Source organism: Camelina sativa, chromosome 16 (assembly GCF_000633955.1).
Source record: "Camelina sativa cultivar DH55 chromosome 16, Cs, whole genome shotgun sequence".
Lineage (NCBI taxonomy): Eukaryota > Viridiplantae > Streptophyta > Magnoliopsida > Brassicales > Brassicaceae > Camelina > Camelina sativa.
Window position 1 is genome coordinate 12,374,187 of NC_025700.1, and position 15,243 is coordinate 12,389,429.

Genomic DNA, 15,243 nt, shown 5'->3' on the forward strand with positions numbered 1-15,243 from the left:
TGTCCATGTTAAATAAGATTAGTAATATTAACGGTAATGTGCTAACAAAACAATTGCCTTCGTGCCGCATGACAGATTAGTGTACCGCATGCTCGACACTGAACACTTTCTTAATTAAGGAAGTGATTATGATGGGTTACTTAGATTTCCAAAAATGTAGATTCCCCATTCACGTTTATGGCCCATTTTACCGTAATCCTTTATTATATAATGTTTTCTCGTCATTTTTATATATGTTTTGCTGATTAAATAACCTCCAAATTAAAATGGTCTATCCGCGTTAAACATATCTTTTGTTGGCCTTTTTGATCCCCTTGCATTGGTGATTTGGTTCCAATAGAATTTTCATAAACATGCCGATGCATGTCTGTAAGATGTTTGAACCTGTAATTGCTGCAAGTCATATCAACCTCAAGGGAACACAATTTCAGGATTAGTTCTTCTAGTGTGGGCGTGAGAGATGATTCAACCAAATTTTTTCTGCATTCGAACAACTTTTCCAAAATAAAGTAGGAGAGTTGATTCTCGAGCAAGATGAGATCCACCATTGCCATTGTTGCGAAATAAGGTTTGTCCTTAATCAGGTCATGATGTCTTGTACTAGTTTGAGGATCCACATATGTGGTTGGTTGGCTGTCTCTTTTCCTTTTTTTCCAATGTTTGAGAATGAGCTCCAAGATGAAAACTAGAGAAGGATTAGCTCCTCAAAATCAGCATATGATATCCATTTTGTTGATACGGCATAGCTTGCAAGAATATCATGTAGGGAGTCTGTAACGTTCCCGAACCGTCTTATGACCGGACAAGCCAACGGACAGTCACAATACGCTACTATGGAAACTGCGCCTAGGTGGTCCGGTCGAGGGATAGAAGCGGTCGCTTCCCAACCAGTCCTCCTTAGAACAATTTCGCTGCTCTAACACAGTTTAGGCTTTGCAATCCTTGCCACCTGGAATGTTGTGTTGGCCCGGACAAGGCTAATACCATTCGAAACCACACAAATTTAATGAAAACAACTTCTATACTTTATTTATTTCAGTTTTTAAAAAAAAATCTCCAAAACATACAAAATGTTTTGGTACCAAGCCTAGAGCCAAAACACGATAACTTATTTTACATAAACATCTTACCAAGGCAATGCAACAATACACCGGTTGGCCTAACGTCATGTGCTCCCTCTAAGGTTTTCCCGACTAAAGTTACCTGCAAAACAAATTATGGAGTCATGAGTGCTAGTCACTCAGTGAGTTCGGGAACCTAACAAGAAACCAAAAAACCCAAAACCCAACACCAACAAGCAACAGACAACATGTAAGCAACACAAACAACACAAGCTAGAAAAAAAATCACAAGTATATTGTCACCAAGTATGCACAAGTGGAAGCTAATGACTCTTTTTGACACTCCTAGCGACCTTCACTCCATCACTTTCCCCACACCCGTGAACACCTTATACTTGCAGCCACAAAGGCACACGAGCATAGAACATCACATGCGAGACCCTCTCAAAAGGCGGACTCAGCTACACAATTGTGTAGTACTCGACCATAGGCTTAAATTCCATCACTCTGCGTCTTCGTAATCCACTCAGATTACGGCCTTACACAACCTCAACACACAGACAAACAACAACATACAAGACACACAAGCAACATGTAAACAATAATAACATGCAATGCAAACAGGGAATCATGAAAACAACAATAAGCAACATGAAACTTAACTAACTAGAGTGAAATCTAGAGACTAAGCGATAACACAAAAGCACATAAACATTCACACAATTAATAATCAACATGCAAGACAAATCTACATGCAAGACAAAAAATGAAACGATACTTAACTACCTAGAGCTAAATATAGATGGATAAGAAACAAATCTACACAATAAACCAACAATAATTCCTAGATTTAACACGAAAATCCTAAGCAATTTTTAGCGAAAACCCAATCCTATCATGTACCATATCACATGATTCGAGACTCACATAGACTTGGTCGGAAAGATAAACAAATCTACTCAGACTTCTAGCGGTAATTGGCGGAGGCTCGACACGAATATATCCTACAGTTTGTAAGATGGTTGATACTATGGCTAGCGCTAATCTAATGCAGCCAATGACTCGCGGGACAGAACACTCTACTTGGAATCTCTCTCTTGCTCTCTCTCTTTTTTCTTACAAAGGATGCAGAAACTAACAAAATGGCACTAATGTTTGGTATTTATAAGCGAGAGTTTGTTCTTTGGTCGGAGACAAGTGGCTGGACACTTGGTGGACGAATTGCATGGGGAAAACAAGCGGCGGATATAATCTTTTGTGTTCACACTTGTCATCTTATTTTTGTTTCGTTCACACTTGTCTTGGACATTTTTCATCCTAGTTCCCTTGTTCATGAATGTGTTTTTATTGGGCGAGAAGGGGGATGCATCTCCTTCTTCACGTGCCAGTTCTCGGGCAGCAAAAATTCCAGGTCAAGCGTCTGATTAAAGTCAATGGTACAACAAGCGGTCAATGGTACGACAAGCGGTCAAAGGTACGGGTAAACGGTACGGTCAATGGTTTGATCATCAGATGGTCATTGGTACATCCCATGTTGGCCACTCGGTACCAGCATTGGCTTGCACGTTGGACGTTCGGTACCAGCGTTAGCCTCTCGGTACCAGCGGTAGCCTCTTGGTACCACAAGCGTTAGCTGGCATGTTGGACGGACGATACCAACGTTAGCTTCTCGACCTTCAATGTTGTTTTTTTTTTCTCACTTCTGTCTCGATAGTTTTCTTTATTTGACATCATTTGTCTTCACAACTCCTTTTGTTCGATGAATTTTAACTTGAGATTTTTATCCTTAGTACAGATCACTACAAAATCTTTTTTTTTCCTAAATATGTGAATTTTCATTAAACTTGAAGTTTTAGAAATATTGCATAAGACTTGATAAATAACCTCAACCTTTGCCCAAAAAAATAAAAACAAGAGATGAAGTTGACAGAAGAAATTATGAGTAGGGAATACCTAGTCAAACTTTAACCAGACCAAAAGCAGATCCTTAAAATTCTTTCTCCTCTATTTTGCGAGGATGGCATCTCTGATTTGTATTTCCAAACCTTTGAATAAGATCTGGACCTCCGTTGCAATGCTGTTGTGATATCGATTATTTCGTTCCCTCCATAAAGCATATAACGTTGCTTGAGCGGCGAGTTGACGCAAGGATCGCGGTGCTGTGTGATCATTTATATCCAACCAGGCGGTGAAAGCTTTCCAAGTGTGAAAGGAGAAAGGACGGTAACCTAGCCTCCGTGTCACTGCAGACCAAATTTCCTGACTAACTTCATAGCGGAGCTGAAGATGCTTTCTGGTTTCTCTATAGATCCCACATAGGCAGCAGTTAGGCTCGATTTGGATTCCCCATCTAACCAATCTATCTCTAGTTGGTAACCTGTCGTGGTGCATAAGCCACATCATGAAAGCATGTCGAGGATTACCTCCTTTGGACCAGACTTGCTCGGTCTACTGCGGTGGAAAAACTGTTAGGGTAAACTTTTTATAGTGACTAGCCTTACCGCAAAGCGGCCCCATATCCAAGAAAAACTCCACCTCCAGCTTGGACCTATGGGTTCGTATACACCGTTTGTCCCTACTCGTATGGAAAAGTTTTTATTTGGAGAGGCTAAATATCACCGTGGTGGCAGAGAGACTTGAACTCAAAACCTCTTACACTCATCTGTGAGAAGGAAGTATCATTGGGATACAATCACTTCTCCACTACAAAATCTTTTATAACTCTCTTAGGGTAATCTGCGATGTACTTCTTCTTTTGGTCTTCCAACATCATATACTGTAGATACCTAATAAATCGATCTACATTTTAATTACATATGCAGACATCTAGTAACCCTTTTTTGTGATCTCCATCATCACTCAGATACTTTTAAGTATGAGGATGTTTCCCAACACGAAGATGCGCTTCTGAAGGCTGTTGCGAACCAACTTGTATCTGTCGCAGTTGATACTAACTGGGGTAAAAGAATAAAATCTTTAAAATTAATATATATATATATATATATATATATAATTTTTTTTGCACTATACTCACCAGTCACCAGTAAGATCACAAAGAAAAATGATTGTTTTATAATATTTTAATGCATGCACGGACTTAGTTTTCGATAATACACGTTCACGTCCCACTTCTAATACGAAGTATAAAGACAAACTAACAGAATGTTTTACTTATCTTAACAATATTCCGAGGAATACAAATAACCTCTGGCTTTTTTCAGATTTGGCGAGCATCCGGAATTTTGCTGGTGGACAATTAAAATATAATGCTAGCTATATCAAAACAAATTTAATTTATCCTGTAAATTAAACATTACATATTATTTGGTATTAATTATAACCGCTAGGATTTTTCTATGAATTCCAAGACCATTCGATATTCTTATCCTCCACTCCAATCAATTAACGATGTATTGGTGAAGGAGGACTTTGAAAATTATGTAATGGATTAGGACCTGTTGGGATCTTTCTCTCGACTCCAGTCAAATGACGATGTTTTGGTGAAGGCTGAGGAGGACTTTGATGATTATGTAATGGATTAGGACCTGTTGGGATCTTTTTCTCGACTCCAGTCAAATGACGATGTTTTGGTGAAGGTTGAGGAGGACTTGGTAAATTATGTAATGGATTAGGACCTGTTGGGATCTTTCTCTCGACTCCAATCAAATGACGATATATCGTTGAAGGCTGAGGAGAATTTTGAAGATTATGTAAAGGAACATGATCTGTTGGGATCTCTCTCTTGACTCCAATCAAAGATAGATCTTCACGAATTGCACCCACTGACAACGTCATCAGGAACAAGATTAGCGTTATGACTAATACAAAACCACCATTCAGCAGTTGCATCTTTTCTCCTTTTTCTTTTTCTTTATGGAGTTTGTTTTAGTTGGTTACGTACTTTTTGTTCCTGCTTCTTCCTTTTTATTGTGGAGTTTTAGTGCTAAGTTAGGGAACTAAGCTTAGTCAAATTTTTGACAAAAAAAAAGGAAGAAGATAATATAGAGATAGTAATTAATATAATTAATTAGAAAATATAAATTTTAAGATATTTTATTATATAAAGCTTGATATCAAAGTTAATTATTAACAAGATCGTGACACATGTTACTTGTATTAATAAGATGTTGACATGTGTCAATTATAAATTTACTAAAACATTTTTTAAAAAATAAAAATTAAAAAGTAAAAGTTATAAACTTATTGTAGAAAAGAAATCCACTAACTATCAATATTTGTTAATTTTTTCTTTTTAATATTTTAATTTAATTAAGTTGTAATATTTTTAGATTTTAGTTTTTTTTCAAAAGAAAGTTATATTAGTTAGTTAAATTTGATTTCTTATTACGAATTCGTTATAATTTTAAAATATCTTTTAATCATATTTTGATTTTTTTTTTCTTTAGTTAAGGATTTGTAAGATCAATATTTATTGTTTTCTTATTTTTTTTTAATGTTGTAGCATTTTTAAATTGATTTTTTTTGTTTATATTTTATATTTCTAAATTATATAAGACTCATATATCATCATGCTTATAATTTTTATTATATCAAGTTAACTATCTTTGGATTTCTCAAATTTTAGTGGGTTGGTCATAAACTCATTGCAATCGTGTATCCACAATATTTTTTGAGTAAACAATTTTAAAGAAATATTTTAGTGGTTATACAAACTGTTAAAAACAAATTTTAGTGGTGAAAAGAAACTACGTCAAATTGAAAATAAAGGAACAAAAATTGGTTTAATTTGTTTCACAAAGTCATTTTATATGTGGTGATAAGAGCAAACTTTAACAATAAAATATTTTTGGATGTAAGAACATTTTATAGTGGTAAAACATAAAGTAAAATTGTATGTGGATTCTAATAAGATGACGTTTTGACAGGTTATCTCTATATAAAACAAGAATAAGTTACGGAACATTTTTGAAATTTGACAATATTGGTCCTTGGTTGACTAGCTATTCCTTTGGCTGGTCCTCGGATTGACCTACTGTAATAATATTTTGGTGACTGATAATATAGATTTAGATTATTGTAATAATTGTAATAATATATTTAAAATATAAAACTATAAGTTAGTGTATTAAAGTAAAAAAATTATCTCTAATTAAGAATAGTTATATATTTATTTCTAGAAAATACATTTCATTTACAAAAAATATTAATATATTCTTTCAAAATTTTATTTTATTCCCTCTGTTCCTAATAGATTGATGTTTTATGATATTGTAGATATGCGTCATTTATGATATGTTTTTTTACTATAAAATAATAATTATTAATTTCTAGATATATTTCTAACCTATTTAAATTTTAAACATTAATAATTGAGACAATTGTAGCAAAATAAGATTAGACTTTAAGATGTTGTAAGTTTCATGATTTTGGAATATTTAAGAAAATTATTAACAAGAAGTTACAAATACTGTAGACAAATTCACTTCTACACATGACATCCATAAATTCAAATTTATGAATAATATAATATCAGTTGTCATATTTTAATAGTTTCTCAAATATCAAAATATAAATGATGCATATCTAGACATTGAAAACTTTAATTTTTTTTAAATTTTTATAACATTTATAAACTTTAATATGGACACATTAATTTTTATGATATATCTATAAAATAATTATTATGTTGAATTTTCAAACTATAGTGATATAAAAAGGGAAAAATGTCAAAAAAATCATCAACTTTCAAATTTGGGACGTTTCAATCACCAACTTTCAAGATGTCATTTCAAACTTTCCGTTGACTTGGCCATAAAATAGCAAAGTTTTGTTGACCTTGCCATTTTAGGCACGTCGTTTATTCTCTGTTAAAGATCTAAAAAAACAGAGTAAATTGCATGTTATTTGCTACTGATTAGCATAAACAACCACGTTTTTAACACCAAAAACAACATCGTTTACCAAATTGAAGACACTAAATCCCCAAATTGATTCCAATTTCATAAATACATAACCCTAGAAAGAAAACCCTAAATTCTCTCTATACCATCGATGGCACACCACACTCATCGATGCAACCATATGTGTTAAAGCTTGAATTTAAACTCATCGAAGTTAGAGAGATTGCAGAAGAGATTTTGGTATTATAGAGAGAATTTGAGGTTTTCTTTCTAAGATTAGGGATTTAATAAACGTCGTGTCTAAAATAGCGAGGTCAACAGAACTTTGCTATATATGGTCAAGTCAACAAAAAGTTTGTGATTAAAATGTCATCTTGAAAGTTGGTGATTAAAATATCCCAAATTTGAAAATTAGGAATTTTTATGATATTTTTCCCGATATAAAAATAGCTAAAACTGTGTCCATACTAAGGATTCGAACAATACAAAACACTCGACCACTATACCAGAAGATCTTCCTAAAATGTTTTTATATTTGTGATGGGCTTTAGCTCCAGGCTCCCAGGCCGGTAGTATGCACATCAATTTCTCAAATTTACATTGACTACGCAAATTAAAGGTTGAAAAAGTCTAATATTAATTGATAAAAAATATCAAGAGAGATTTCTCAAAAATTATACGTTCTTCCAACTTTAGTACGTACATTTAAAAATGACAAAAACAACACAAACTTATATATCATTAATATTATTAAATATTAATTAAATTAAATTAAAACAAAGGTTAAAAAAAATGTTGAAATTAAGAAAAATAAAGAATCAATGTTCTACGGGCGAGAGAAAGCACAGTAAGAGAGAATCAGAGCTTTGACGGTATACATTATTACAGCGGTGGCGACTAGACAAACGTCAATTCTTTTCTTAGAGAAGAAATCTCAAACAACTCAACTCGTTTTTTTCATTTTTATTAATAATAATATATAACTAAGCATCCCATACAACTTAATTAAATCAACCAAACCACAATTCATTATTAACCAGCAACAATCAATAAGCACAGCGGAAACATACCAACTATACAAAACCAACATATCATCAATACAATAACATTCTTAACCATTCTATCCAACAACCTAGCATAACTCTATTCAAAGTTCCAACATAAATAACATAACCATAACATAACAACCGAGATCCTAGATCATCCTCTTCCTCATCGCCATGATTCCACGTCATATACTTGCAGACTACAAACAACAATTGAGATGCGTAAGTATTATCATAAATACTTAGTGAAGCAATCCTCACATCTACTGGACTATACACACAAACAACTGAGAAACCAATATTTAACAAATAACAACCAAACACAAACAAACAAGGAAAAACAAGCAACAGCCGCTGCTAACTAGATTAGTGTCGACCGACACTGCCTCAGTGTCGATCAAAATTCCTCTTTGGTGTCGACCGACACCTACTTGGTGTCGATCGACACCGACTCCGCAGATCGTTATGCTCGAAGCCAAAAGTCGCCGAAGCGCTTCCTAAATCGTCCAAATCGTCCAAACCTCACCCAAAAGTCCTGTAAAGCCATGGAAACCAACAAACAACCACAAGAACACAAGAAAACAACACAAACGACCAAAAAAACAAGCAAAACAAAGGATTTTCAGGCTTAGATCAGCTATGGTCATGCACTCACCTCTTTTGCAGAAAGTTTCTGACCCAAACTGACGAATCCAATACCTTACAAGGTTCTCCTTTGCTCCTAGCACAAGATCTCCACTCCAAAGGAACATATCTCTCAAAACAAGCAAAGAGTCTCTCTAAAAGCCTCTAATCTCTCAAGAACACCTTTCGCCCTCTGTTTCTCTCTAACAAACGGCAAACCACCTCTTTTCCATGACCAAGGTCGAGTTTTCCCTTGATATACATCGGTTAGGGATTACCAAATAAACCAAAGCAAACCAAAACGACCATTTAAATCAACCTGGTTAAATCAAAATTGATGGTGTCGATCGACATTCCCCTTGGTGTCGACCAACACCCACTCTCAAAGTCCACAATTTGGTTCGCGGATGTTACAAAATCTAACTTATATTATCCTCAAAGCAAATCGCTTACGAAGGGTGGTGTTGGAGAAGCCGGTGGCAGGAGCTGAGATCTGAGCTGCAACGAGGCTATCATTTGATTGATACCACAACCTATAGATGTTTCAAAGTCTTGATTCATCAGTTTCTTATGCTTCTCTTTCCCCATTTATACAGCTTCCACCATTGGCAATAAATCTTCTCTCTTCCTCATCAAAACAAATTCACCATATCTATTTCTTCTATTAACCATCACCACCATATGTTTTTCTATAATGTTCTTATAAAACAACATACAAGCATTTTTCATGAAACCACAAATTACATACATCCTAACAATATTATTCATCACTACTCAACCCAGGCATCAAAGCCAACCCATGAATCTAATTACCTTCTTGAATCTTCCCTGTTTACGCACAAGCCAGTAAGCACATATGGAAACGTGAAGCGATTCGGTTCAAAAAAACTCATCACATATCATCTCACATAAAAATGTGATCATGATTAGAGCTTTGTCGATATCGATCTTATTGAAACCTTTGATTATTGAATTCCAAGAGAAGCGATTTTGTTGAGGCACCTGATTAAATATCAAAGATACAGTCACCAGATTTTCTTTGGTGGTCAGTACAGTCTCAATGTAACGGTGAAGCTCACCGTTGTTGAGTCCTTTTTCATGGCCATGGCGATGGGGATTTGCGGGGCTGAAACAACGGTGGCAAAGGAATGAGGAGGAGGTTTCACGATGAGTTCGAAAGGTGAGATCTCAGCTGTGGATTTAGTGGAGATGGAGAAGCTTTCGTCGATCCGTTTGGCAATTGATTGAAGTTTTAGTTGATCGATTTTGCACTTAACTGAAGAGATCTCATATCGGAAATGAAGATCTCATATTGGAATCGTCACCGCAAGCTTCTCACGAGTTATGAATTCAAAATCGTGAGTTTTATTTTAGATAAATGAATTTTGTTATTTAATTTAAAGGGAAAAATGCCAAAAAAACCCCGATGTTATTTTTATTTGGACGTTTAATACCCAATTGTTTTCGGTTGGAATAAAAATACATGGTATATTAAATTAGTGTCAAATAAAACCTTATTTTTTAAAAATTGGTTGAATCGAACAAACGACTTAACAGACGTTAACTTGGGTATTAAACTTAGATTAGTGCTATTGAAGGGAATTTCTCAACCACTATGTGCATCGGTCGATGCAAGGTTGGTTTTCGCAAATGAGTTTAAGTTAAACTTTGCGTTTTCTGATTAAAAAAACCCTGGAATCGCTTCTAAAATCAGAAACTCGAGGGTTTGGTCGAGTTTGGCCGTTTCTAGAGAAAAACAAAGAGAGAAATAAGTTTTTGAGTGTTCTTGGGAGTTCTTGGTGATTTGATGCTGTTCCTGTAGAGATCTGTAGCTGGGATCGTCGTAGGAGGTTCCTAGGAGTGCAGATCTTCTTGTTTATGATTTAGAATCTTCTTGGCAAAGGTGAGTGCATGACCATGCTTATCTAAGCTTGATTTTTCTCTTATCCGCTTGTTTTATGTGTTTATTTGGCTTGTTAGAATGTTTTTAAGTCACAAGAGGCTTTGGGAAGTTGTTTTGTGGCTTTGGTTTGTGTGTTTTGGTGGTTTAGGGATGGAGATCCGACAAGAAGCTTTGGGGAAAAACGATGCTTGGCATGTGCATCGGTCGATGAACTTTTTGTGTCGGTCGATGCACTTTGTGTGTCGGTCCATGCAATGTGAGGACGGCGTGGTTTGACCTAGGAGCATCGGTCGATGCCATATGGAGGCGTTGGTTGATACAATTAGGGATTTCGTGCAATGTCGAGCATGTGTCGGTCGATGCAGTGTGAGTTTCGGTCGATGCAAGTGAACCTTGCGTCGGTCGATGCAAGCTTGTGTCGGTCAATGCAACCTAAGGTTGTGTCGGTCGATGCAGTTGTCTGGTTTGTTGTGTCGGTCGATGCAGTTGTCTGGTTTGTTGTTTGGTTATTGATTGTTGTTTGATAGTTAGAGATATCTCAATTGCTTGCGTGTATAGCCCAGTAGATGGGAGGATTGACTCACTGAGTGTTTATAAAATACTCACACATCTCATATGTGTTGTGGTGTAGGTAAAGGGAAAGTGTGATCTTGGAACCAAGGCGATAAAGAGAAGGATGTTCTAGTGGCTCGTTGTTTATGGTCTCACTTCTGTTAGGTTGTTAGAGTACGGTCAGTAGAATATTGTTAGGTTGCTGGTTTCATGTTTTATGACTCTGTTGGATTGAATTATTGGTTATTGGTTGAATAATTATTGGTAATTGGTTTAATGGAATTATGTTGGTTATGTTCCGCTGTTTGGTTGTTTGTGGTTAGATGACTAGCGGGTATGGGACCACTAGTTAATTAGTTAATTATTATTAAAAAAAAACTGGTAGGGTCGTTTCATTAACAGAAGTCTATCTTTTAAAATTTATTATGTAATGTACTAAGTATCTAATCCATTTCGTTCAATGATGTTCAAGAATTCTTGTCAAAGCAGTTCATACCATCCTTACATAGTGAAACAGTTTGATCCGTTTTTTTTTTAATAATACATAACTAAGTATCTCATATTAGTTAATTAAACCAACAACATAAACATCACTAACCAACCATAATACCAATAACATGCACAGCGGAAAACATAAAACAATAATTATCTCCAATATATATCATCAATACAGTAGCATTCCTAACCATTCTATCCAACAACCTAGCATGCTTCTATACAAGGTTCCAACATTAATAACATAACCATCAACACGCAATTAAGAGCCTAAATCATCCTCCTCCTCATTGCCATGATTCCACGTTACATACCTGCACGCGTGAGTATTATGACAAATACTCAATGAGACAATCTTCTCATCTACTAGGCTATACACACAAGCGAAAAGACAAACACATACAATACACAAAAACAAGCTAATCAGACAATTCTGAACACGTGCGTAACAGTGCAACCTTGCGTCGATCGACGCACTCCTTGCATTGGCCGATGTGACATCTTTACGTTGACCAACACACTTCTTGCGTCGATCGATGCAACCTCCAAATCCCTAGCTTTATCAAGCAACGCGCCTCCGGGATGAGTGTCCGGCCCTCCCTTCGACTGCACCGTTGCCACTGTCATCTGCTGCAACTTTGGACACTGAACCCTGATATTCCCCACCTCCCTACAGTAGAAACACACTCAAATGTTTCCTTGCATCCCACTCCTCTTGGGACAGCTCGCCAACCAATGATTCATGCTCCCGCACCCTTAGCATCTCAGACCACCTTGACGTATCACCGACGTATCCTCCCGCTACTTCTTATGTCTTTGCTCTGACTTGTTGCCCTTGCTCGGAATGTTCTACTCCACCGTCTCCTCTGTCTAAACGGTTGGGCTAACCACCACTAACCTCCACCACACGAGTGTCATCTGCCAAGAAGTGAACCCCTATGTCCACCTGATACTCCTCATGACACTTGAGAGATTGGAAGTTACATTCCTATCTTGTCCTCCACACATCAGCCACATTAGGGTTGGTACCATCCAAGAAATGCACTGTACCAATCCTACTCATCTCCTACAGCATACTGACATACTGAGAATTAGCTTCTGCACCTGCAGCCACTGGCTGCTGCACTTCTGCCGCAACAAGCGGCACCATCGGAGCCTATGCCGGTACAACTCCCGGCAATCGCTCCAACAACTACGCCAACATGCCCGAAGGTTAACATCTCCACTAGAGGCTCCACCTACTACGACCCCCGCACCTAGAAGTCCAGCACGACCAGCCAACCCGTCACAAACACTGCCCACACCGGCTCCACCAGCACCTACAACCCCATTGGCACCACCACCGACCACCCTCACGTATCCCTCCTGGAATGCATGCGACTTGCGGACGCCTTCAGCCGTTACACTCTAGTCCACGGTCTCACTAGCAATTGGGCCTATACCCCTACCACGACCATGGCCGCGTTCATAACCAGAAACAGCTCCACCTCTAACCATCTGCACTACCACGACAGAAGGTTATGCACACAATTCAAACAGCATACCCAAACACACAACTTACCATGAAATCTCATTGAAGGATCGAAGAGGATGATACTAGGACTCCAAACCACATGCAAATTGACTAACTACTCATAATCAATTCCATCACACAACATCATGTATCAAGCAACAAGAAGATAATTCAACCCAATTAAATTCCTAAACTGCTTTAAACCATGCATTAACCCGTCCTAGAACCGTAAAGGCCCTGATACCAAACTGAAATAACCAGACCTGTTTTTTTAATAATATATAATTAAGCATCTTATACTACTTAATGAAACCAAAAACATAAACATCACTAACCAACCATAATGTCAATAACATGCAAAGCGAAAAACATAAAACAATGAACTTCTCCAATATATATCATCAATACAGTAGCATTCCTAAATCCGACCTCAACATGCCACAACCACCACAACAACAAAGCACAAAGAGGCACACAAGCAATCAATCACCTAAAATCACACAAAATATACATCTAATCGCTTATATAAGCCATGGTCATGCAGTCACCTTAATTTAGAAAGAAAAAGACGAAAAACACCAAGATCCAAGTCTTCTAGAAACCTCCAAATATCACTCTATGTTCAGATCTTCCTTCCAACGTTCAGAATACACCAAAACAAGCACATAAAACTTCTCTATCGGTCACACAACGATATCTCAAAGGGTTTTCTTTTTCTCTTTTCTCCTAGAACGAAAACGGCTAACAAAAACCATCACAAAGATAACAAAAATTACGAATCGTCATTGTGATTTGGTTCTTATAAATATTACTAAGCTTTGATTGCATACAATAATTTTATATAAATTTACCAAACAAGTAACAAATTATTGTTTCCAAATAATGCACTTATATGGAAAAAATTTGAATTCATTTAGTATTTTTGACAGGTCTCGCTCACTACCAATATTCATCATTATTCCCTAATTTATGACAAACACAATTATTATCCCACCTAAAAAACAAAATAGACATTGCTCTGTTAAAAATAATGAGATTTCTATACTTAGAACTTAGAACCTAGAAATAATATAGTTTTTTTTTTCTTTTTCTTTTTCTTGTAGATCTTTGCAGAGAAGCCATGTGCATGGGGAATCAGCTTCACCTGGTTTTTTCCTATACACATATAAAAAGATTTTGCACCCATAGAAAGTCACAATAATACAATACTTGTAAATATAAAAGGATAAAGGACTTTTGAATTATCATGATTCATGAGACAGCAACGAAAGATACATGTAGCATTTTGCTAAAAACAGACACAACAATTTTATATAAAAAAAATTGCATTCACATAAATTCATATTATATTGCATATAATAATAGTTTCATCTTTTTGTTTGTATATCTTTGTTGCCTCTCGTTAGTCGAGGCTTCTTTATGAATTTTTGTTTTAACACCTTATATGCTTTTTATAATATCTTTTGCTACGTATTGTAAAAATATTTTTTATGCTTTTTGTGTTATTTACGAATCATTTGCCAATCTTTTTCACAACTTTTGCACTCTTATGCCATTTGACAGCCTAGAACCCTCGATGTGTGATCTCTAAATTTTTGGTGAACTACCCGAATATAGAACTTTTAAATATGTAAATGTAACCTTTATTGATTGAAGATTTGATTCTTTCCTCCTAGAATAATTGTTATGTTATCCTTTGAAGACACTAATGTGTACCTCACTTATGTATTTGGAAACAAACTGTTCAGACTCTGTAATTCGTACAACGATTATACTTCTTTGGGTAAATGACTTCTTGATTAAAGTCCAACTTGAGGCTTGAAGGTTACTACAAGGTTCACTTAGTTTATACTATAAAATAACAAGAATAATTGACTAACAAGTAACAACCATGGTTTTTTTATTTTTGTGAAAAAAATCTGTGAATTAAACTTTTGCTATAATACAGTGATTTATTTTTGTGCATATGATTTTAAAAAGTGGTGTAAATTTCGTTTGTGTGAAGCATTTGACAACACACACCCAACCCACACTAAAGTAGTCAAAATATTATTGGAATTTTTGAAAAAACGTTATCTTCATCATCCTATGAATAATTTAATAAATTCAAAAACTCCTAAATAAATAAAAGTAAGAAAAACAAAAAAAAAAATTGATATCTCTAATCTGTTACCAAACTGTCATTGGC

General features: G+C 35.8%; 1 long non-coding RNA gene across 1 annotated transcript; it reads right to left on the minus strand.

Annotated features, from left to right (window-relative positions):
• On the minus strand, window positions 417–2,182 carry LOC109129412. The gene is made up of 2 exons (XR_002035740.1): window positions 1,131–2,182; window positions 417–977 (listed from the first exon to the last, which is right to left on the minus strand). It is a non-coding gene; the product is annotated as an uncharacterized LOC109129412 (long non-coding RNA).